Source organism: Phoca vitulina, unplaced genomic scaffold (genome assembly GCF_004348235.1).
Source record: "Phoca vitulina isolate PV1807 unplaced genomic scaffold, GSC_HSeal_1.0 scaffold22, whole genome shotgun sequence".
NCBI classification, from domain to species: Eukaryota; Metazoa; Chordata; class Mammalia; order Carnivora; family Phocidae; genus Phoca; species Phoca vitulina.
The window spans coordinates 44258872-44285109 of NW_022589725.1; positions in this window are offsets into that span (position 1 = coordinate 44258872).

The window sequence follows — 26238 nt, forward strand, 5'->3', positions numbered from 1 at the left end:
CTGCCCTTCCAGAGATTTGATTTTACCACCTCCTTGGCCTTGAGCAAGTGGCCAAAAGTATCTACTCTTCAATTTTTTTCAACAAAATAGTGTGGGAAATAATAGTACCTAGCATTGTTGTATGATTTAAATGATAGTGGATTAAGGTTCCTGGCCCATACTAAGTTCTCAATGACTATTAGCCATTTTTATTGCTATGACTTTATCCCTTCGGCATGTAGCACACAGCCTTCATGTAATAGTATCTAAATAAGTATTTTGTTGTATTTATAAGTAAATAGATCCTCAGCTTTGAAAAATTGTTCAATGCATATTCTTCTCTACCGCATAGGAAATTCCTTGTTTTATGGAGGCAGAGCAATAATGGTCAAGACAGTGGGGGGACTATGAAGCCAGTCAAACAGGTTTTAAGGTTAGCTATGCTATTTTTTCTTTATGGGACATGGGCAAGTCACCTACTTTCTGGGAGCTTCCATTTCCTCACCTATATTTGGTGACACTGAGAGTACATACTCATAGGGTTGTTGAGAGGATTAATTGCATGAACTAATAACCTCCCTCTCCTCCTCCCTTTTGGTGACAACACTCACCCCTACTCTAAGTGCTTCATCTGGGCTTACTTATGCAGAGAATCACCTAGCCCAGTATTCCTGGTGCATTGATAGCATAAAAAGGTCAGGATGAATGAAGCCATCCATTCGAGCACACAGCCAGAGTACCCTGAATTCCTTTGTCGAGAAAGAACAAACATTCAATGTAGCCCATTGTCAATTAAGTGTGCAGGTTCCTGTGGAAAGTGCATTATAGACATTAGGGTTGGGGAATACTGAGAAAAATAACTCATACCATTTTTCAAAGACTCCAGCCACGTGCTTCATTTTCAAAAGAGTTGCTACTGAGTAAGTGATTGATTGTGTCTGATGAAGTAAGACTAGTCCCTAGCAATTTACTTCCATTTGTATGATACTACACTTCTTAGTATAGTGTAGTCTATACTACACTATATTTTCAAAACTCACGTGGCATTAAAGTGGATAAACTCCATCGGCAAGCAGTCTATGAGATCTTGGTGACTAAAACCTAGCCTATTTTTCAGCCCAGTGAGCAGGCAGTGAAGATAATGATGAGGTCAGTGGGGGTGTTCATCGATTTCTTTTAAGAAGCACAAGATTCTAGAGAAAATCTGACAAGGGCACTTCAATTTTCATGAATGCCTAACCCACTGTAGCCAAATTAACCAACAGAGATAATCTGGAGATTTATTAAATTTATTGGATTGATTAATCCAACACAACATTGGAAAATTAAAATGAAAGCATTTCACAAAATTTTGTTTAAATTTTACATCTATTCATGGAAGTTTGTTTAGCTGTGAAGACAGGAAATTTAATGTAGTCATTAAGAACATGAGCTTTAAAGTCAGAGTGCTTGGGTTTGAAATCCTACTCTACTGGTTTCTCGCTGTGTGGTTTATCCCCCATGCGTCAGTTTCAGAGTCTGTTAAATGAAGATAATAATAACTCTTAGTGATGTTGAGACATTAACTCTATCTAGTATAGTAGCTGGCACTTGGTGGAGGGCTCAATACATGTTGGCCATTATTATTTCAAATTAAGGATTTAATAGCCAAGGCCTGATTATTATGAAACACTAGGTTATGAGGTACTCATTCTTGAGGCCGTCACACACTGCCCACGTGATGTTAAGTAAGGTTATAGACTCTACAGGTCAGCCTCAGGGATCCTAAAAATAGATTTTAGTGGAATTATCAAATATAAGGGAACATAGGAGATGTCTCCACTTAGGAAATCATTATGCATGTTAATCAAGAGACGTCTTCCATGTCCCTCATGGTCTCCCATTAGTCAATTCATGTCCCTCCTCAGGGAAAGTAATTAGAGCAAGAGAACTGCAGGCAATTTTTCCTTTATTCCTTGTCCTTTATTCCTATTGTAGATAGTGACATCCATTGAATGTGAGCATTCTGGAAGAAATCTCGTGCATTCAGCGCTGTTTGGGTTCCGTGTGAATAGCTTGTAAAAGCTTTTCTCTGTGCTCACTTACTTTGTGTATCTTCCCATTGTCATCCTTTGTGTCTGGCCTGCCTGCATTAACATAAAATGATGGACCTTTCTTAACTCTAAACTAAACTTCCAGGCTCATTACTATGTATGAGGTCTGATTTTACTCCAATTTAGCATTAATAGTCTAATTTGTAGACTCCCCAACTGAACAGCAACATTTTAAATGACCATTTTCTTTGCAATGTGCCATTCCTTCTATTTTCATGTATATGCCAACATCAGTACCAACTGGTAACAAAGGGACTTAATCCCTTATCTGCATCACGAAAGAAGCCTGGAATAGCCTATATCAGCTTTGGCCAAGTCTCAGCAATTCGCCTTTGGAGACCACTGTCTCTCATTTAAAGGCTATTTTACTGCCCTCTGAGCTAGGCTTCCAGGGAGCAGTAGAAAATAGGGCAACGAGTGACCTTGAAAATGACCAGATAATGTGAGATTGTTGCCAATATTTTCTTTCACTTTTGAGAAAACAGCCCTGCTGTCTATGTGGACAACGCAGGAGATGAGGTGTAGCTTAATTATTGTATGAAAGCCAGTCAGTGCAATGCCTGGTTTCTGTTCCCAGAATATCTTTTAGAGCCAGTTAGGGTTTAGGGCAAAGAATGGGAAGAGAGAGCATTTCATGCGGTGCAGTTTTCAACATTACTCTTTATTTTTGTCATTCCGGATGGAAGAGCTTCCAGATTCAATGTCTGCCATCACTCTTTTCTGTAAAATGAAATTTCACATGGAAGGAGTGAAACTTTCTTTTTTTGTTTGTTTTTTCTTTAAATCAAAAGTAAAGAGATAAAAGCAACTAAACACTGTTAGGACACAAAATGGTTTCCGAAGAATTCAGCTTGAGGGTTTGAAGCTGGGACCTGTCATCGCAGTGGAGGAGATGTATGAACAGAATCTCTTTGCCGTGTATTTTAATTGAACATTTTGGAAACAATGTCAAAAAGCAAAAATAAAAGTGAACACAAAAGCAAACTGAAGTACTGTATAACTCCCTGGCAAAGAATTCTAGTTTTGAGGTTGTTAAAGCAGCTTCCTTAGAGTTACCCTCCCCTCAAATCCTCCCTTCCATCAAAAGAGAAAACAGAACAAAACAGAAAACAAGAGAGCAGGATAAAGAGCTCCCAGGGCCCTGCAGCAAACACCTAAGTCTTCAATTTTTTTTTTTTCAATCCGCTTCCCCTACTCTTCAGCTCCTGAATCTCCTTCTTCAGAACCAGCAGCGTTATTCATTTATTCTTTTATATTCCATGTAAGGGGACTTTATTCATGTCCCCTTCTGTCACTGGAACAAAGCATTTTATTCCTATTCTCTTAACAACAGCACATCTGTTTTCAGGGTAGCCAGAGACAAAAAAGATGACTTCTATCTTCTGAATTTCATAAATGATGAAACACAGAATGTATCTAAGTGTATCAGTGAGACTTGAGAAGAGAGAAGAGCTTCACAGAAAGAAAGGAAAGGCACATGGCGTTGGCAGTGGGGTTACCATCTGGTTTTGTGCTGTGGTTTACCTTCAGCAGGACGACCCACAGCCCTTGGGCACCTGCTGGGCCCCTGCCTGGAGCAGCAGTGTGGGATCTTTGTTTGAACCTTGTGTAGGGGAGCTTGTCACAAGATCTTTATGTGACAGGCAAATGCAAGGAAAACGAGTGGGAGATTTTATCACAGGCATTTGTGATCTTATTCATCTTTAGCATCAGAGATGGATTAAGAGGGCTGCTGCAGTCTGATAGGATTCTGAGCATAGTTAATGCCTCCTGATTAGATGAGGCATCCTTTAACCAGAGCGCCACACTGAAAGGAGAAGGAGGGCCATATTCTTGGCAGCTGGGAGCCCTCTCAAAGGAACATCTCCACTAATCGGGACATGACTCAGCCTGTTCTGAAATGAAATTGGAGAGGAGGGAAATGAAAGGAGAAAACACAACCACCAAACCTACAGATTGTCCCAGGCTCTCTTAGTGCACATTCTCATCCTGAGGCCTCACCTCATGGTCCTGACGGAGGATTCCAGAATCCTTTCTTTTTCTTGATATTTTAAATAAATGCTCTTAACAAAAAACCCATTATTTCCCCTCTTGTTTTTCCATATCTTGTTCAATTTTACTGTCGTGCATCCCTCCGAAACGAGCTTGTCAGTAGTTCCTGGCACTCCCACACACCTGGAAGACTCGGGAACCTGTAGTCCCCAGGAGAAGGAAGACAAAGCTGGTTTAAGATGCTAGTGTATCCAGATATTTTTCCTTCTTTTTCCCCTTGAGAGAGATCAAAATCCTCTCTTGACTCAGTGACAATGTCTTTTGTGTGCAGAAAAGAGAGAGAGGCTTTTATAGATTGTCATTTTCCCTGGCAAGACATTGTTTTGCATGAAGGAATTAAAGCCACCTTCTTCATGGGTTTCAGTGATGTTCTCTAAAAACACAAACAAGCTAATGAAACAAATTTCCACCCCAGTCTAGCAGAATATGCCAGGCGTCTATCATTTTACCTCCTCTTAACTGCCTTACAAGCAGATATGTAGAAAGACATAGAAAAAGAGATTTCTATTGGCAACACTGTTTCCAAGTTAATGTCAAGAGATTAGGAGACTTTAAGAACTCTGGGAAGCCAGAGGCAAGAACCACAGGGAAGAAATACCATTCTCTGTCTCAGTTTCTCTGCAGGAGAGGGGCCCAGTTAAAAGCTGAGTATTTACAAATTGCAAAGTCTGTAGGAGCCTAATTATCTTACCTGAAGTATCAATTAGCAAGAGCTAGAGTAGGAGGAGAGAAACTCATTTGTCTAGAAGACCCCGGACGGGGTGCATCCCTCCTCCTGTGTCTGACTGCTGCTTTTCCCCACAAGGGGCCACAGTGTGGCTTTGTGTGTTCTGATCCCCAGTGAAGACCACTTACACTGCAGCCTGCATTTTAGCTGAGTGCTGTTGTACTGTTACACCACATGCTCTTTTTACACTTTTGTTTGTGTCATTCAAAAGGTCAGAGGTCCCTTCAATCCTGGATACGTGTTTGGCTGCGGTAGGTGCTTTTCTTGTTTGATAAACAGTCCAGCAACTACCCTTCAAAGAAGGGTGTGGCGGGGGGTCGGGGGGAGGATTGAGTTGAACAGGCATGATGCCCCTCTTTTAGCTCCAAAACACATAGGAATTCCAGACTAAGTTGTCAGAATGGGCCATTCATCGCATATTACTTTTTAATGGGTAGAATGTTTTCAAAAACCATTTAAGGTTTACAGAAAAATAAGTGGAAAGTACAGAGAATTCCCTCTAAAAATCACATCTTCTGTTTTATGTATTCTGATGCTTTGGCATCTGAGAGCTTGCTGACCCTGGAGGGACTGTCCTTTTGAGGACCGGCCAATTTTACAGGTAGTAAACAACTCATCCATGAGTGTGCCTTCCAAACACAAAGCAACCAATTCAGGGTCCACACCTCCCAACCACCACCTCTGTGGGGCTTTCACACTCTGGACCCCATGCTACGTGGCCTCATCACATGGATAAGTAGGACAGCCCTATGCCCCAGAGTCCGCTAGCCCATTCAGACTAGCCAATGCCAAGCCTGCTGTCCCTGCCTCACCTTTTCCTTCGTATGGAAGCCACAACAGAGGCTCCTGCTCACAGTTCCTCCCTCCCCCTGCCTCCCGGGATCCCAGTGCTTCCCTGCGTGGCTCCTGTGGTGTGGTGACCCTCTCCTCTTGGGAACTGTGAGTAACAAATGATAGTTCAATGGCAGCTGTCTTCTGGTCTATTGGTCTTGCTACGTGTAAGTAATAATAAAATCTACATTTTAAAACATTTCCCCATACCCCATCAGTACCCCCAATTTTGCCTATTATTAACATTTTGCATCAGTGTAGGACATCTGTTATGATTGATGAGCTAATATTGATACATTATTTACGATAGTCCATAGTTTACCTTAGAGTTCAGTCTTCCTGCTGGGCATTCTGTCGGTTTGGACAAATGTATAACAACATGAACTATCATTATAGGATCATACAGAGCACTTTCATTGCCCTAAAAACATGTGTGTGCACGTGTATAGAAGGGTGAGCTGTGAGGGGATACATTGCCTTCCACTTCAGCTCTATATTATTTATTCAATATAGGTCTTCCAAGTGCTTTTGGAGTGGCTTACATTATAAAGCCTGCCTACAAAAGGCAGTTAAGCCAGCAGATGAAAGTAGCAAGTCACAGAAAGCTTCAGCATCTGGTGGTCACTGGAGCCTCTGTGCATTCTCTTCCAGCCACAGCCCTTGGTTAGGGCTGGCCCTTAATAAGATTAGGATGCTGTCAGAAGGTGTGTGTGGCCACACCAAAGACCTTCTCTTCCTTTGAGTCTGAGAGTTCGGACTCCTGATTTCATAGACAGTTACCAATAAGCTCATGCCCCATCTGAACTTTCTCCAGCAAGCTCCTCGCAGGAAAGTTAACTTCACTCAGTATCAGGGACTGATGGCTGATCTGGTATAAGTATATCCCTTCAAAGGGTTGGCGGTTTCATCTCACAGAATGTACTTCTAATGTAAAATCATACCCCATGGCAAGTGATAATTGCCCTCTTGTAGTTTCGCAAATCCCCTCACAGAAGTGGACATCTACTCTGTCCACCTGACCAAAAGGTAAGTCCTGCGATTTGGACGGTGGTAACAGATTCAAATGGCTCAAGCACTTTATTCTTTCACAAGTTGTGGAGAATTGTTCCCTAGTGAGAATCAAATTCAGTTTTATTTTTTGAGGTAAGTAGGGTATATGGAGTCACTCTGAGAGAGAACACATATTTCTTTGAAAATGACTGCCTTACTACAAAACATCTTTGCAGAGACTACTGGATGATACAATTTCCCTTTTATCATGATGAGCACATCTGAGCAATTATATCCGATGTTTAAGTATGATCCCTTTTGTCAATAATTGGAAACAACCCTTTAAAAGGAGAGTGTCAGACCCTTAAGCTTGGAAGTGGAAAGTGGCACAAGCATCATGTAAGATGCACTATCTGTGGAGTGTGTAATGATCATATTAATAGCAAAATAAATAGTTCAACCATATAGGAACATTGTTGGTAACCCAGTGCAAAAAAATAGCAGGTAACGATTTAGTACTATTGTACTAAAATCATTTGGAAGAATATTTGGTTATTTAGATTTCACAGTAAGTGGAGTCTCAAGATAAAAGGTGATCCTGAAACACAACTTGTATTATTATCAGCTTTCATTATCATTAAAAAACAGGGTTGGGGTAAATTTCATTGTGAGTTGCTGTGGATATGGTTGACTAAGAAGCTCTAAGGCTGTATGCCATTTGTAACACTTAAATCTAATCCTAGATTACTCAGTCCACTACTTTTGGTAATATCAAGAGGGTAATAATTACCTATTGCTCTATAGTATTTGGGAATAAGAAATATGAGCCTTCTATCAAGGGAAAAACTTCAATTCACATCAAAATCTGACACAAGCCTTAATCAAGGATATACAAAATTTCATATTACAACAAAGGAAATGCATTACTTCCTATAAGTGTATTTTATTCATTTAATGAAAAGAGGAAGGGTAGAAGAAAGGAAGGGAGGTAGGGAGGCAGGCAGATAGGCAGGCAGGCAGAATGAAGGAAGAAAAAGGAAGGAAGGAAGGAAGGAAGGAAGGAAGGAAGGAAGGAAGGAAGGAAAGAAGGGAGGGAGGGAGGGAGGAAGGGAGGGAGGGAAGGAGGGAGGACTAATTGTTATCTAAGCACCCCAAGGGCAATAGTTGCAGACAAGAATTGCTGACAGAGTCAGTGCTATGACACCTACACCATTTTTCAACCCTCTGGAAATATGCTATCACTGCATAGAGGTTAGAAATTCCTTGCAAGTGCTCACCCTTCTTATTCTCTTTTCTTCCTTCCTTAGAGACTATAGGATAACTACCGTTCAACAAATATCAGTGGGGTCTTGAATAAGGGCAAGTGAGCAACTGTTGTCTGATCCAAATGCAAACTCCTGGATTTTTCACTTTAGCGGTACTCTGGAGATTAATCTCTTCATAAATATCAGAAAATGACGATGTAAGAGCTGACTCATTTACTGAGACTGGATCACTGGTTTCCTAAAGCCAAGTCCCGAGTTGTTCCCACTACATAGACATAAATTCTTAAGAAAGAATTTAACTTTCTCTGGCTCCTTGATATCATTAGTAAATAACCGTTTCTCTGTACTTCATTTTATCCAAGTGGCCAGAAGCACCCCATGCTCCTCCTATCAGAGCAGAGAATGTACCCAGGGGCCTAGGGCTCTGAGGGCAGCTAGGCAACTCTCAGTTGCAGGAAAAGATGAGCTTGGGAACTGAGTTAGAACCCGACCTTCCCGGGGCGCCTGGGTGCCTCAGTCAGTTAAGCGTCTGCCTTCAGCTCAGGTCATGATCTCAGGGTCCTGGGATGGAGCCCCGCATCGGGCTCCCTGCTCTGTGGGGAGCCTGCTTCTCCCTCTCCTTCTGCCCCTCCCCCTACTTGTGCTCTCTCTCTCCCTGTCAAATAAATAAAATCTTAAAAAAAAAAAAAAAAAAGGAACCTGACCTCCTTTCTGCTTTCATGGGTGTGCTTATTCTACCTATTAGCCTAGTGACATTCCTGGACATCCATGGGAGACTTGACCTCACTCCCACCCAGGGATGTTCATCCTGACAGTGTTTTTTTCTTTCCTTGTGGTTATATAAGACAGCTTTCAACTTGGGATCTAGGGGACATGCTAGAGAGCCTGTGGTTTCAATCATCCCAGTTTCTATCAGTGGGACTATATGAACTAGTTCACTTATATCTGTTCATGGTCTGTATTCCACACCATAAAGCTGTTTTCCACACTATACTCTCTGAGGACCAAATGTGATGCTTTGTGGAATAAAATGTGTGCCATTAACAAACGAGTTGAGTGGCACTGCATATTCTATTTCCCCTTTCAACTGCATTATGTGTTTACCATTTTTAAGGTTCTAAGAGCTGGGGCAGAATATAACCCAGTTTACTTTAGTTTGCTAGTACAGATGACAGCATAAGACCTTTCTTCACGTATTACTAGCATCTTCCTCTGAGACTGTTGAACTCTGAGGTGAAGTGTATACCACAGCTATGAGGTTTGCACTAAATGTTCTGGAGCTTATGCTTATCAAACCCCCAACTCCTCACTTCATAAATTTTCCACTAAGCCAAGAACAGGAGACCTCTACTATCTCTCCTGAGGTGGTGGGTGGATGCCTTGCTGTATTTTCATCTTTGTTTTAAAGGAGTGCTGATAAGGGGCACCTGGCTCGCTCGGTTGGTAGAGCATGCGACTCTTGATCTTGGGGTTGTGGGTTTGAACCCCATGCTGGGTATAGAGATTTCTTTAAAAAAGAAAAGAAAGAAAGAAAACATAAAAAGTGCTAACAGAAATGTCCTAGCCAAGATGCAGACCCCAGCCATAAAACTCTAATATCTTTCCCCGAGACTGGTGTCCTTGTAGGTATCCCACCCCCAAGGAGACCTCCATATGGAAGGATGGGTGATTTAGCACCAGGGCACCCCAGGGAACACAGGCCTGGCTTCAGGTGTCTTCATATCACAGGGGTTGAACACCAGCTGCTGTTACCTTCTCTCAATTAGCCATAATCTATAGAAAGAAATGCATTTGGAGCTTTACCATAGTCTCCTTCAGTCAAAGAAATGGGAAAAATATCTGCCAGTTGTTTTCAAAGCAGTGTTTTGAACAAGTATATTTTGCTTACACTCTGTAAAACAAAAGAGGTGATTGTGAGCACCTCATTGAAATGTCAGCCCAGACTAGTGCTGATTCCAACCTTCTGGGGATTGATTTTTAACCCAACAAGGTAAAATTGCTGCCCTCGGCCTCCCGTGGAGTACAGCTCCCAGTGAGTGCCCCATTCTTCATTGCCAGCTGTAAAAACGGTGTTTCTTTTGAGGCAGTCTTTTGGATATTAAATATTTTCTGTTTGAGGAGGCCCATTCATTTGCCCCAACTGAGTGATGGAGAGTTTGCTTAAACCCAAGAACTTTTGGCAGCCACCTATGTCTGAAGCACAGACAGCTTTTATAATTTTAAGGGATCCCGTCTCCTGTGCCAAGCCACCTGATCAATTTGCTTGGAAAGCATACTTAAGGGACCAAGTTCTTTGAAAACAGATGTTTGCATATGGTGGGGAGAGGTGCTTGGACAAGGTTTCAGCTCAGGTGACTTGTTTTTTTAAATAAAATGTGACTGGAGACTTTAGTCTCAGAAATGGCACAATGTAATAAGACAGGGAATAACAGAAAATCACCTGATACCCTGGATTGCTCTTTGAAAGAGCTCTTAAATTTCTGGAATGGAGGCAAATGGTGAAACTCCAAATTTGATTTATGTACGACAAATCTCAATTTGGACTGGCGTCAAGACAAAAGAGTAATGGCTTGGCAAACACTAATAAACCATGTATACACTTTCTCTTTATACTTCTGAACAATTTGCCAGCCAGAGTTTTTAGCTGGTCATCACGGAAGCTCTCTGAGATGTTGTTAATAGCCAGTAATTTTAAGCATGTATGCATTTTCAACTGTTCTAAATCCTTTGGATTATCTTATCTAATCTTCTCCATAGCCCTATGTAATAGATACTATGAAAAATGGAAGTCGAGAGAGGTTATGTAATATACCAAAGATCAACGTGTATTATTAGCTACTGCTGTTCACAAACTATCAACTGGGTGCTTCCCTGGTCTTGGCTGGGCTCACTCATGCATGTGGTCAGCTGAGGGTCAAGTAGTAGGCAGCTTTTTTGAACTTGTCTGGGTTCTCCCACATGTTTGGTGTTGGTTGGCAGTTAGATAGCCTTAGCTGCAACATTTGGACTTTTCTCCATGTGTGCAGTCTTTGTTAAACCACATATTTTCTCTGCCACATATTTTGACCAAGTCACAAACCCAGTACTGATTCATGGGGTGGAAAAATAGATTTTACCTCCTAATAAGAGGTGGGCAAATTTATAACAGATCATTATGGAAAAAAAATTGAGAACCTGGAAAAGTTAAAACAATATTATAGAGAACACACAGATTCCCACTATCTAGTTTTTGTTGTTAATATTTTACTGTATTTGCTTTATCACACATCTGCCCATCTATTTATCTTCTATTCATACAACATTCTTTTTTTAAGTATATTTTGAAATAGGTTGCAGACATATGTGTGCCTTCCTGTAAATATATTGTTAACTAGAGATCAGTATTTATCCTTGCTCCTTTTTGTTCTTTTGAAGTAAGATTTGCAGTGGAATGTGCAATTCATAAGTGTACTCTTTGATGAGTCTCAACAAATGCAATACAAATTCCTGTCAAGATACAGGTAATCAAACACCCTAGAAATTTCTCTCATCCTCCTTTTCCTAAATCCCCACCCCTACAACAAAAGAGGCAACCACTATTGTGATTTTTTCACTGTAGATGAGGTTTGTCTGTTCTAGTAATAGGTGGACCCATAAGTGTAATCACACACTTGCTCTGGTGAAAAGCTTCTTTCATTCAACATAATGTTCCTGAGATCCATCCACATCGTTACATAAATCAGCAGTTGACTCATTTTTATCACTAAGTAGTATTCCATTTTATGTATACTCTCCAGTTATTTTGTGTATTTTCTTTTTGATGAACACATGAGCTATTTCCAGTTTTGGGCTCTTAAGAATAGAGCTGATATGCAATTCTTATACACATGTTTTTGTGTATGTATGTATTTTCTAGGAGTAGAAATGAAGGTCAGAGGATAGACAATTTAGATTGTAGCTTTACAAACAATTATGTATAATTGATACATGAAAAATGTACGTATTTAAAGTGCAACATTTGGTGAGTTTTGACATATGTATATACCAGTAAACCTTTCACTAGGATCAAGATAAAGAACCCATCCATCAAACAAAGAAATTTCCTTATGTCCCTATTGTAAGCTTTTCCTTCTCTCCTCCAACCTCAGGCACTCTACTTTCTCTTATTATGGATTAGTTTGCAATTTCTAGAATTCTATATAAATGGAATCATACTATATGTGCTCTCCTTTGTCTTTTTTTCATTCAGCATAATTAATTTAAGATTTGTCTTAGACAAATAAATAAATTTAAGATTTTTTATTAAATATTGATCATTATTATTTTCAATCATGATCATCAATCAAATAATTATCAATAGTTTCTTTTCTTTTTTTGCAGAGCAACACTCTGTGTTGATATACCACAATTTATTCATGCACCTGTTGATGGACTTTTGGATTGTTTCAAGTTGTTTTAGTTATTACAAATAAAGCTGATATGTACAGCTTTGCAAAAGTCCTGGTGTGGGCATGTGCTTTATTTTTATTGCATTTAAATTTTTAGGTGTAGATTGAATGCCCAATCACATGGTGAATATATGTTTAACTCCTCAAGAAATCTTTTCTCAAAATGGTGTATTGTTGTACTGTATTTCATTTGCATAACCAATATTAGACTTTCAGTTGTGACACGTGCTTGCCAACATTTGGTATGGGCTGTTTTTTAAACTTCAGCTAATCTAGTGGCTGTGTAGTGACAAAGTTTTGATTTTAAATTACACCTTTCTCATTACTAATGATGTTGAACATTTTTTATGTGCTTATTTCTCATCCATATACCTTTTTTTAAATGTGTGATGTGTCTATTAAATATTTTTGTTCATCTTTTATTAGCTTTTTATTGGTTTATTCCTATTAGGAGTTGTCAGTTTGTGTATATATGTGTGTGGGTCTTAGAACAGACATATATTTAGATATTTTTGTAGCTTTATTGGGGTATTAATGATATATGACAAACTGCATGTATTTCAAATGTAATATAAAATACAGATTCTTCTCTCCATTTATTTGTCTTCTTTAAGAAATATTTTATAGATTTGATTGTACAAGTCCTGTACAAATTTTTCAAATTTGTCCATAAGCATTTCATACTTTCTTTTTAAAAAAGATTTTATTTATTTATTTGAGAGAGAGAGAGAGAGCATGAACAAGGGAAGGGGCAGAGAGATGAGCAGACTCCCTGCTGAGTGGGAATCCAGATGTGGGGCTTGATCCCAAGACCCTGGGGTCATAACCTGAGCCGAAGTCAGACGCTTAACTGACTAAGCCACCCAGGCGTCCCAACATTTCATAATTTCTAATTGAACTACAAAAGTAATTGTTTTTAGTTTTGCTTCCTGATTGTCCATTTACAGGATATGTAAGTAGAATGATATTTGTATACTAACTTCAAATCTTGCAATGTTGCTAAAGTCACTTATTATTTCTAATGATGTTCTTATAGATTCCTTAGTATTTTCTACATGTAAGATCATCACATCTGCACATAAAGACCAGTTTACTGCCCCTTTACTAATCTGTATGACTCTAATCCCATGATTAGGTACTATGTCACATACAAATGGTGAGATCAGGATCTCCTTCTTACAAAGACTACATATTATTTAATCATTATGATGCTAGCTGTATGATTTTTATAGGTTCTTTTTATCAGAATGAAGAACAATTTTATTCCCAGTTTGCTAGGAATAAAACTAGGAGTTTTCTTTTTTTTTTTTAAGATTTTATTTATTTATTTGTCAGAGAGAATTGAGAGAGAGAAAACAAGCAAGGGGAGTGGTAGCCAGAGGGAGAAGCAGGCTCCCTGCTGAGCAAGGAGCCCGACCTGGGACTCAATCCCAGGGCCCTGGGATCATGACCTGAGCTGAAGGCAGACACTTAACTGACTGAGCCACCCCAAAACTAGGAGTTTTCTTTATGAATACATGTTAGATTTTGTCAAATGCTTTTTCCAGATAAATTAAGATGATCATATGGTTTTAGTTTTTCTTAGTTTAATAATATTATGAACGACATGAATTGATTTTCAAATTTTAAACCAACCTTGAATTCCTGGGATAACTCACACTTGCTCATGATGCATTTTATATTACATATATAGTTGGATTTAATTTCTCAATTTTTCTTGGGAATTGCCACCTCTACTTTTAGGAGGAATATTAGCTTCTAGTTTTCTTTTATTATAATCTTTTTGTCTAGTTTGGGTAATGCAGGCCTTATAAAATGAAATACACTGTTTCTTCTTTTATATTCTAATATCAATTGCATAAAATTGATATTTTTTCTTGCTTAAATGCTTGGTTGAATTCAGCAATGAAGCCTCTGAGCCATTTTTTTTTCTAGAAATGTTTTAACTAAAAAATCGATCTTTTTATAGAGATATGACTTTTCAGATTATCTATTTTTTGTTTTGTGAGCTTGGAAGTATATGTATGTCAACAAATTCAGCTGTTTCATTTAACTTGTCAAATTTATTGGCATAAATTTGTTTATAGCATCCTTTATTGTACTTTTAATGTCATAGGATGTGTAATGATGTCTACACTCTCATCACTCATATTTTTAAATGTATCTTCTCTTTTGTTTTCTTGATTAGTCTGGCTAGTACTTTATCATGTTTATTAATCACATGTTTTGATTTCACTGATTTTCTCTATTTTATTGTTTGACATGTAATCGACTTCTTCCTTTATCTTTATTATTTATTTTTCTCTGCTTATTTGGGTTTCTTTTTCTTTTTCTTTAATTTTTTTTTTTGGAAAAAGAGATACAGAGAGAGCGGGGGCGGGGAGGGGCAGATGGAGAGGGAGAGAAATAATCTTAATCAGGCTCCATGCCCAGCACAAGCCCTATGCCAGGCTTGATCTCCTGATCCTGAGATGATGAGATGAACTGAAATTAAGAGTCAATGCTTAACTGACTGAGCCACCCAAGCACCCAGATACTTTTGTTTTCTGAGAAGAGGTTTGATGTCATTCTTATCCTTGTCATATATTGTGTCTTTTCCTGATCTGCTTTTAAGATTTTCTCTTTATAACTACTTTTAAGCAATTTGATTATGAAAGGAGTTGATATAGTCTTCTTTTGCTTGGAATTTGCTGAACTTCTTAGGTCAGAAGATTTTCATCAAATTTGGAAAGAATATTTGGCCATTTTTTTCTTCAAGTATTTTTTTTCTTTTTCTGTCACTTGTTCTCTTTTTTTTTTAAGATTTTATTTATTTATTTGACAGAGAGATACACAGTGAGAGAGGGAACACAAGCAGGGGGAGTGGGAGAGGGAGAAGCAGGCTCCCCACAGAGCAGGGAGCCCGATGTGGGGCTCAGTCCCAGGACCCTGGGACCCTGAGACCATGACCTGAGCTGAAGGCAGATGCTTCACGACTGAGCCACCCAGGCACCCCTGTCACTTGTTCTCTTTAGGTGACTCCAATCATACACTTATTAGACTGTTTGAAGTGGTCTCATAGCTCACTGAGCCTGCTTATCTCCTTTTCAAGTTGTTTTCTGTTTTGTTTTGTTTTTAACTTTTGTTTTTTGAATAATTTATATTGCCGGTACTTCTAGTTTACTAATCTTTTCTTCTGGAGTTTATATAATTTATATTAATCTGTTTCAGTGTATTTTTCATCGCTAGAAGTTCAATTTGAGTCTTTTAAATATCTAACATGCCTCCTGTTAACATGCTCATTATGACTCCTACCTTCTTGAACATAACAGTGTATTTATGATAGCTGGTTTAATATCTTTCTCTACCAACATTATCATGACTCATTTTTAAAAAATGTTTTATTTATTTCTTTATTTGACAGAGGGAGAGAGAGTGAGAGAGAGAGCAATAGCAGGGGAAGTGGCAGGCAGACAGACAGGGAGAAGCAGGCTCCCTGCTCTGCAAGAAGCCAGACAGGGAGCTCAATCCCAGGACCCTGGGACCATGACCTGAGTTGAAGGCAGGCGCTTAACTGACTGAGCCACCCAAACTCCCCTATCATGACTTATTTTTTTTTTTTTTTTTTATTTTTTTTTTTTATTTCATTTTTTTCCTGCTTTTTTTGCATTTTGGGTAGTTTTTTGAATTGGATACGGGACACTGTGAATTTTGCGTTGTTAGGTCCTGGGTTTCTCTCCTTGAATTATTTTTGGTTTTATTTCAAGATACAATGAAGATTTTTAGAATTAGTATGATCTTTTTTGAGACTTGCTTTTAAATTTATTGGTAAATACCAGAGCAGTCTTCAGTTTGGGGTTATTTTGGCCCTACTACAAAGGTGATTTTCAGAATTCTGAATACTGAAGCTGGAGCCCCAAGATGCGCAGGGTTTCTCTTTTCTGGCTGTTGGCATTATATGTGATCTATTTCTTTTTCCCAGCCTTGGTTTGTTTCCTCACAAACAAGGACTTATCGGTTCTCACTTCCATGCTAGAAGGAAGACTCGGCAAAACTCTGTAGTTCTATCTGTGAAGCTCTCTTCTCTCTGTTACTGTGCCCTGTGACTTTTGTCCCCCTGTGGCTTCTTTAAATTGTCAACACTGCCTCCTCAACTCAAGTGGATTGCTAGTCTCGCTTTCAGTTTCCTTTCTCTACAACTTAGTCTGGAAACTTGAGGCAGTAAGCTGTTTATCTTAAGAATCATATGGTGGCCTTCTCTAAGAAGTTACTGTCTTGTGTTGCCTGTTTTCCAACATCTGTTAGTTGTGTCACATATTTTGTTTGTTTTTTAGTTGTTTAAGGCAGAAAGATAAATTTAACATCTGTTACTTCATTATGGTTAACTGGAAATTTTCCTTTTCTTTCAAGTCTACTCATATCTTTAATTTTATAAGACATTTCCAGGCCCTTTCCAAATTGGGAATAGCCTTTTACACTCCCACCAACATGTATAAAAGTTTTTCATATTCCATATCCTATCTATGTTTGGTACTGCCAGTTCTTAAAAATTTTAGCCATTTGAGTTCTGTACATTGTTATACTGTTATGGTTTTAATTTTCATTTTTCTTATACTTAATGTTCCCTAATGTTTCATATCCTCATTAAATACTTATATGTCCTCTTTTGTGAAATGTCTGTCCAAATATTTTGTTAAGATTTTATATTTGCTTGTTTGTCTTTTTATTATTGAACTATAGGAGCTCTTAATTTATTCTAGTGACTAATCCTTTGTCAGATGTTTTTTGAAAATACTTTCTCAGTCTATGGAATGCCATTCCATGATCTTAATGATGTATTTTGATGAGCAGAAGATTTTAGTTTAGTTTTTTTTTTTTTAATATTTATTTATTTGGGAGAGAGTGAGAGAAAGCATGGGGAGAGACAGTGGGAGAAGGTGAGAGAGAACCCTCAGGTACATTCCCCACTGAATGTGGAGCTGGATGTGGGGCTCAGTCCCAGAACCCAGATATCATGACCTGAGCTAAAACCAGGAGTCAGCTACCTAACCGACTGAGCCACCCAGCACCCCAAGATTTTAGTTTTCCTAAGTACCATTTCTAAATGTTTTTTCTTTAATGTTTAATGCTTTCTGTGTCCTAGCTAAGAGACAATTGCTTTCCCTCATGTCATGAAGAAATTCTCCTGTTTTCTTCTAAAGTCTTCATAACTTTAGCTTTCATATTTAGATTGTATAATCAACCTCAAATTAATTTTTGTGTAAAGGATAGGGCACAAATCAAGGATTATTGTTTGTTTGTTTTTTTTCCTTTGGATGTTCAAGTTTACCTTCACCATTTTTTAACAAGCTTTCAACTGTTTTTGGATTTCTTTGTATCTTAATTGAAAATCAAATGACTAAGTTTGTTTCTATTTTTAGGCTTTATATACTGCTTTATTTCTTAATCCTCATGCCTGAAAAAATCACATTGTCTTGATTAATATAGATTTATATTGTCTTGAAGTCAGATTGTATAAATACTCCAACTTGTTCTTCTTTATCTAGAATATGTTGGATATACTAGTTTCTTTGCATTTTGATACAGACTTTGAAAGAGGTTGTCAATTTCTATAAACACATGGCTGAATTAAGATTGAACAGATTAAGATCTATAGGTCAATTTAACCAAAATTGATAATTTAACTGTATTGATTCTTCCAAATCATGAGCATAATATATACCTCCTCATTTATTCGGTCTTCTTTAATTTCTCACAACAATGTTTCTCTCTCTCTTTTTTTTCAGTGTAATGTTCTTCTATATCTTTTGCAAAATGTATTCTTAAGTATTTTATGACTTCTACAGTATTGAAAGTACTATTTAAAAAGTTGTATTTCCAATTATCTGTTGCTGGTATATAGAAATGTATTTTTTTGGCTTGTGCCGAGCTTAGTTCTCCACCTTTCTGTGGTCAACAAGAGCTTGGCCAGACAATTCTCCTTTTTTTTTTTTTTTTTTTTTCTTTTCAGCTCTATAACTGCTAAAGCTGTGCTTATTTATCTACTTCCCACACCACCAAGTAGTGACCCTTTACCTGGGCAAATCTTGGAATGTCAGTATCTTGATTCAGTCTTGCAATTAGAAATGCCCCCACAGAAAACATAGCTATGAAATGTGAGCTCATCTTCATGGTTTTGCCTCTCAGCAATCTTGGTCCTCTAGTCTGGATATCTATATCTACAAAAACAGAAACACATATAGAATTAATAGTATGTATATGTTATATATGATATATTATTTATGTAATAATATATAGTATTATACATTATATAGTTTTATATAATATATATTATGTTTTACACTTTATACATATAATACTATATACATACTATATTAGATTTTATGGGCTGTCTATTTGTTTTCACTGAGAGTGTTAGTCTGCTACAAGCTACTCTGACAGAAACAAAAACAGATCTAGGGGTGGCATTTAAAAGTTAATACTGAATGGATTAGAGATGGAGAAAGAGAGTGAGAGAGTTAAAAACTATTTTAAATCATTTCTTTCACTAGATCTATCACTATCTGAGATCTAGTTTGAAACAGATATTTGGAATCTATTTGGAATAGAGCTGGAGTAACTCAGCTTCCACTCATATCCTGTTATGTTTATCTTCACTTCTTTCTTTGCTCAGACTCTTTATGTTAATTTATGTTCTAATTTATGTACCACTAGGTCACCTTGTTTTTTCAGAGCCACCAGAGGTCAGGGCCTCATTGAATTCTGTTTTTCCTTTCATGTAAGTACTTGATATAATGTCTTCCACATACAGGCACTTGATAAATACCTGATAAGAGTGAAGAAAGAGGAAGAAATATTAGTCTTTACAATAGTGGTTTCCAAATTAAACATGTTTCTCTCAGCTGTACTTCATATATTTAAATACAGTTAAATGTTTCTGTGTAGGAATTCCTTCCTGGAATTTTTTGAGATCTTTCTATGCTTTCCCAAATCCCAGATCTTCTAAGAGATCATTTGATAAATCAGGAGAACAGGAAATGTATTATAATTCTCATGTGAAAATTGATGCTTAATAAGCAACAGAGAGACCTACCAGTTCACAGGAATCCATTGATGACAAGTTGAAAACAAGAGCAGGACAAGCTGACAGTCAGTCAAGGGTTAAGTTTTACAGTTCCATGGTCCAGGAAAGAAACATGAAAGAGAGGAGCTAGCATATTTGAATCAGTATCCCTTGTTCTTGTTGGCATATTATGTGTGTTTTCCTGGATCTGGTGCTACTACTAGTGAGGCATTTTTGCAAGTAAAATAAATATTAATACATTTATATGCACAGCATATTTTGTACAATTCCTGTGAGTAGAGTTCTAAGAAATAGCAAGCTTTGGAGGCAAGGAAAAAGTCCTCAAATTGACAATTTTATAAGGAGATTTTGTGGTATGCTATTAACCTTGCTAGCTATAGACTACAGGTTTTTGTAAATACTTTAAAAGAAGAGATGCAAAAAAGAAGATGATAATGTTATGAAATATTGTGACATGAAGTTAGAAACTAATCTAAAATCTGAATTAAAGCAGTAATAGTGACTCCAACCAAAAAACAGTATCAGAGAAAGCTAACAAACCCAACAGAAAAACACTGTGGAACACATTAAACAATGATGTGACCAACTTCAACACAAAACGAAAGACATTTTCTACACCTGGAATAGTTATCATGAAACAAAGATTAAGATCATGGAATAAAACAATTAATCCTTAGTTTTTTTAAATTTTATTTAGGAATCACAATTTTTAATATTAAATATTTGTAGTATTATGTTTCAATTTTTACAAAATTTTCTTTGGTATTAATATTCCCTTTCTTTGCTGCTTTTATTGTCAAATGTCTTTCTCAAGTAGAGATCACTTTCTATATTTCTGAATATTTTGTATATTTTCATGTTTTTTAGCATTTTGAAATATATAAAAATATATTTGTTTTTTTGTTTTTTTAAATTTTATTTTATTATGTTATGTTAATCACCATACATTACATCATTAGTTTTTGATATACAATTCCATGATTCATTGTTTGCATATAACACCCAGTGCTCCATTCAATATGTGCCCTCTTTAATACCCATCACCAGGTAAACCCATCTCCCACCCCCCTCCCTTCTAGAACCCTCAGTTTGTTTCTCAGAGTCCATAGTCTCTCATAGTTTGTCTCCCGCTCCGATTTCCCCCCCTTTCATTTTTCCCTTCCAACTACCTTCTCTTTTTTAACATATAATGTATTGTTTCAGAGGTACAGGTCTGTGATTCACAGCGCTCACCATAGCACATACTCTCCCCAATGACTATCACCCAGCCACCCCATCCCTCCCTCCCCCAACCACTCCAGCAACCCTCAGTTTGTTTTCTGACATTAAGAATTCCTCATATCAGTGAGGTCATATGATACATGTCTTTCTCTGATTGACTTATTTTGCTCAGCATAATACCCTCCAGTTCCATCCACTTTGTTGCAAATGGCAAGATTTCAATTTTTTGATGGCTGCATGATATTCCATTGTATATATATAATACATCTTCTTTATCCATTCATCTGTTGATGGACCTCTTGACTCTTTCCATAGTTTGGCTATTGTGGACATTGCTGCTATAAACATCAGGGTGCACATGCCCCTTCAGATCCCTACATTTGTATCTTGGGGTAAATACCCACTAGTGCAATTGCTGGATCGTGTGGTAGCTCTATTTTCAACTTTTTGAGGAACCTCCATACTGTTTTCCAGAATGGCCGCACCAGCTTGCATTCCCACCAACAGTGTAGGAGGGTTCCCCTTTCTCTGCATCCCCACCAACATCTGCGTTTCCTGACTTGTTAATTTTAGCTGTTCTGAGTGGTGTGAGGTGGTATCTCATTGAGGTTTTGATTTGGATTTCCCTGATGCTGAGCAATGTTGAGCACTTTTTCATGTATCTGTTGGCCATTTGGATGTCTTCTTTGGAAAAATGTCTGTTCATGTCTTCTGCCCATTTCTTGATCGGAATATTTGTTCTTTGGGTGTTGAGTTTGATAAGTTCTTTAGATTTTGGATACTAGCCCTTTATCTGATATGTCATTTGCAAATATCTTCTCCATTCTGGCGGTTGTCTTTTGGTTTTGTTGACTGTTTCTTTTGCTGTGCAAAAGCTTTTTATCTTGAAGAAGTCCCAATAGTTCATTTTTGCCCTTGCTTCCCTTGCCTTTGGCGATGTTTCTAGGAAGAAGTTGCTGTGGCTGAGGTCGAAGAGGTTGCTGCCTGTGTTCTCCTTTAGGATTTTGATGGACTCCTGTCTCACATTGAGGTCTTTCAACCATTTGGAGTCTATTTTTGTGTGTGGTGTAAGGAAATGGTCCAGTTTCATTCTTCTGCATGTGGCTATCCGATTTTCCCAACACCATTTGTTGAAGAGACTGTCTTTTTTTCCATTGGACATTCTTTCCTGCTTTGTCAAAGATGAGTTGACCATAGAGTTGAGGGTCCATTTCTGGGCTCTCTATTCTGTTCCATTGATCTATGTGTCTGTTTTTGTGCCAGTACCATACTGTCTTGATGATGACAGCTTTATAATAGAGCTTGAAGTCCGGAATTATGATGCCACCAGCTTTGCTTTTCTTTTTCAACATTCCTCTGGCTATTCAGGGTCTTTTCTGGTTCCATATAAATTTTAGGATTATTTGTTCCATTTCTTTGAAAAAAGTGGATGGTATTTTCATAGGGATTGCATTAAATGTGTAGATTGCTCTAGGTAGCATTGACATCTTCACAATATTTGTTCTTCGAATCCATGAGCATGGAACGTTTTTCCATTTCTTTGCGTCTTCCTCAATTTCTTTCATGAGTATTTTATAGTTTTCTGAGTACAGATCCTTTGCCTCTTTGGTTAGATTTATTCCTAGGTATCTTATGGTTTTGGGTGCAATTGTAAATGGGATCAACTCCCTAATTTCTCTTTCTTCTGTCTTGTTGTTGGTGTATAGGAATGCCACTGATTTCTGTGCATTGATTTTATATCCTGCCACTTTACTGAATTCCTGTATGAGTTCTAGCAGTTTTGGGGTGGAGTCTTTTGGGTTTTCCACATAAAGTATCATATCATTTGCAAAGAATGAGAGTTTGACTTCTTTGCCAATTTGGATGTCTTTTATTTCTTTTTGTTGTCTGATTGCTGTGGCTAGGACTTCTAGTACTATGTTGAATAGCAGTGGTGATAGTGGACATTCCTGCCGTGTTCCTGACCTTAGGGGGAAAGCTCTCAGTTTTTCCCCATTGAGAATGATATTCGCTGTGGGTTTTTCATAGATGGCTTTTATGATATTGAGGTATGTACCCTCTATCCCTATATTCTGAAGAGTTTTGATCAAGAAAGGATGATGGGAATGATCCCAATCTTTTGGTACGGGTTGAGACCTGATTTATGACCTAGGATGTGATCTCTTCTGGAGAATATTCCATGGGCACTAGAGAAGAATGTGTATTCTGTTGCTTTGGGATGGAATGTTCTGAATATGTGTGTGAAGTCCATTTGGTCCAGTGTGTCATTTAAAGTCTTTATTTCCTTGTTGATCTTTTGCTTAGACGATCTGTCCATTTCAGTGAGGGGGGTGTTAAAGTCCCCTACTATTATTGTATTGTTGTCGATGTGTTTCTTTGTTTTTGTTATTAATTGCCTTATATAATTGGCTGCTCCCATGTTAGGGGCATAGATATTTACAATTATTAGATCTTCTTGTTGGATAGACCCTTTAAGTTGGATATATTGTCGTTCCTCATCTCTTATTAGAGTCTTTGGTTTAAAATCTAATTTGTCTGCTATAAGGATTGCCACCCCAGCTTTCTTTTGGTGTCATAGCATGGTAAATGGTTTTCCACCCCCTCACTTTCAATCTGGAGGTGTCTTTGGGTCTAAAATAGGTTTTTTGCAGATAGCATATCAGTGGGTCTTGTTTTTTTTATCCATTCTTATACCCTGTGTCTTTTGATTGGGCCATTTAGCCCATTTATATTCAGGGTAACTATTAAAAGATAGGAATTTAGTGCCATTTTATTGCCTGTAAGGTGACTGTTACTGTATATTGTCTGTTGTCCTTTCTGGTATATGTTACTTTTAGGCTCTCTCTTTGCTTAGAGGATCCCTTTCAATATTTCTTGTAGGGCTGGTTTTGTGTTTGCAAATTCTTTTAGTTTTTGTTTTCTCCTGGAAGCTTTTTATCTCTCCTTCTATTTTCAATGACAGCCTAGCTGGATACAGTATTCTTGGCTGCATATTTTTCTCTTTTAGTGCTCTGAATATATCATGCCAGTCCTTTCTGGCCTGCCAGGTCTTTGTGGATAGGTCTGCTGCCAATCTAATGTTTCTACCGTTATAGGTTATAGACCTCTTGTCCCGAGCTGCTTTCAGTGTTTTCTCTTTTTCTCTGAGACTTGTAGGTTTTACTCTTAGATGTTGGGTTGTTCACCTATTTTTATTGATAGATGGGGTTCTCTGTGCCTCCTGGATTTTGATGCCTGTTTCCTTCCCCACATTAGGGAAGTTCTCTGCTATAATTTGCTCCAATATACCTTCTGCCGCTCGCTCTGTTTCTTCTTCTTCTGGGATCCCAATTATTCTAATATTGTTTCATCTTATGGTATCACTTATCTCTCGAATTCTGCCCTCATGATCCAGTAGTTGTTTATCTCTCTTTTTCTCAGCTTCTTTATTTTCCATCATTTGGTATTCTATATCACTAATTCTCTCTTCTGCCTCATTTATTGTAGCAGTTAGAGCCCCCATTTTTTATTGTACCTCAATAATAGCCTTTTGATTTCAACTTCGTTAGATTTTAGTTCTTTTTTTTCTCCAGAAAGAGTTTCTCTAATATCTCCCATGCTTTTTTCAAGCCCAGCTAATATTTTGAAAATCGTGATTCTGAACTCTAGCTCTGACATCTTACTAATGTTCATATTGATTAGGTCCCTGGCAGTCGGTACTGCCTCTTGTTCTTTTTGTTGAGGTGATTTTTTCTGTCTTGTCATTTTGTCCAGAGGAGAATAGATGAATGAGAGAACAAAATGCTAACAGGGTAAGAACAATCCCAGAAAAATATATGCTAAACTAATCAGAAGAGACCTCAAACCAGGGGCAAGTAAGGGAAAGAAAGAGAAAAGAAAAAAAAAAGAAAAAGAAAAAGATTTAAAAAGAAAGAATATGATCAAATATGATCAGGCTGTTGAATAGATCAGTGCCACACACTAGATTTTGGGTGTATTTTGGTCTGTTAGAAGTAACTGCCTCCCAAAATTTTAAAGAAAGAAAAGCTTATATAAGTACAAAATAAGGTAAATAGAATGAAGGGATGGAATATGACTGTAAAGACGAAAATTATATAAGATTTTATAAAAGGAATTGATAAGAAGTTGGTTGAAAAAAGAAAGAAGAGAAATTAAAAAAAAAAGAAAGGGAAAGAATGTGATCAAGCAGGAAACTAGAACAAAGCCATACACTAGAGATTTGGGGTATATTTTGGTCTGTTAGAAGAAACTGTATCCCAAAATTTTAGAGAGAACAACTTATATATATACCAAAAATAAGGTTAACTACTATGAAGGGATAAAATATGACACTAAAAATGAAAAATAAAAAAGATTTTTAAAAAAGGGATTGATAAGATGTTGGTTGAAAAAGGGAAAAAGAAAAATTAAAAAAAAAAAAGAAAAAGAAAAAAAAGAAAATTAAAAAAAATTAACTTTGAAAGACTAAATGATCAGGGGGGAAAAAGCCATGAATTCTATGTGCTGTATTCCCCTAGTGCTGGCGTTCTGCCTTTTCATTGATTGGCAAACTTGGTCTTGGCTGGCTGTTCTTGCTGATCTTCTGGTGGAGGGGCCTGTTGCAGTGATTCCCAAATGTCTTTGCCCCAGGTGGAATTGCCCCACCCTTGCCGGGGCGGGCTAGGTAATCTGCTCCGGTTTGCTCTTGATAGCTTTTGTTCCCTGCAAACTTTCCGTACAGCTTTGGAGGATGGGAGTGAAAATGGCAGCCTCCCTATCTCTGCTCTGGAGGAGCAAGTGCTCAGGGCCCCACTCCTCAGTGAGCCCCCAGAGAAAAGAAGCCAATCACTCCCCTCTCCCCAGTCTCTGGCTGCATTCTGTGCTCACCTGGCTTGTGACCGAGTGTTTCTATCTCTGGCACACGACCCTGTGTGAAGTCTCCAAACCCAGCAGAGTCCTGCGGTGCATTTCTGTGCCCCTCCTCCCAGGGGAGGAAGGGGAGTCTCCCCGGATCTGCCACTTGTTGGTCCCTGCTGGAAGAGCAGTGGCCCAAATGTGCCTCAGATCACGGTTTATGGCAACCCTGAGCTGAGAGTCCACGCCTCGGCTCTGTCTTTGCTGCTGGCTTCACCCCTCTGATACCTGGGAGCTCTGCTGCACTCAGGCACCCCCGGTCTTTCTGTGACCCTGAAGGTCCTGAGACCACACCGTCCCAGCGAGGGTTCCACCCCCTGCTTAGCCACTGGAGTGACGTCACTCAGCGGAGCATACTTCTACAAGTTCCGATTTTGTGCTCTGCTGCTCTATCACTTGCCGGAGCCTGCTGATGGAGGCTCCCTCCCCTGTGGTCTATCTTCCCGAATATCGTCTCGGATTCACTTCTCCACACGTCCTACCTTCCAGAAAGTGGTTGCTTTTCTGTTCAGAGAGTTGCTGCTATTCTCTTCTTCGATCTCCTGTTGAGTTTGTAGGTGTTCAGAATGGTTTGATCCCTATCTAGCTGAATTCCTGGAACCAGACGAAATTTAGGTCTCCTACTCCCCTGCCATCTTGCTCCTCCCCCTCAAAAAATATATTTGTTAATAGTAACATACTATGCACATTACATATA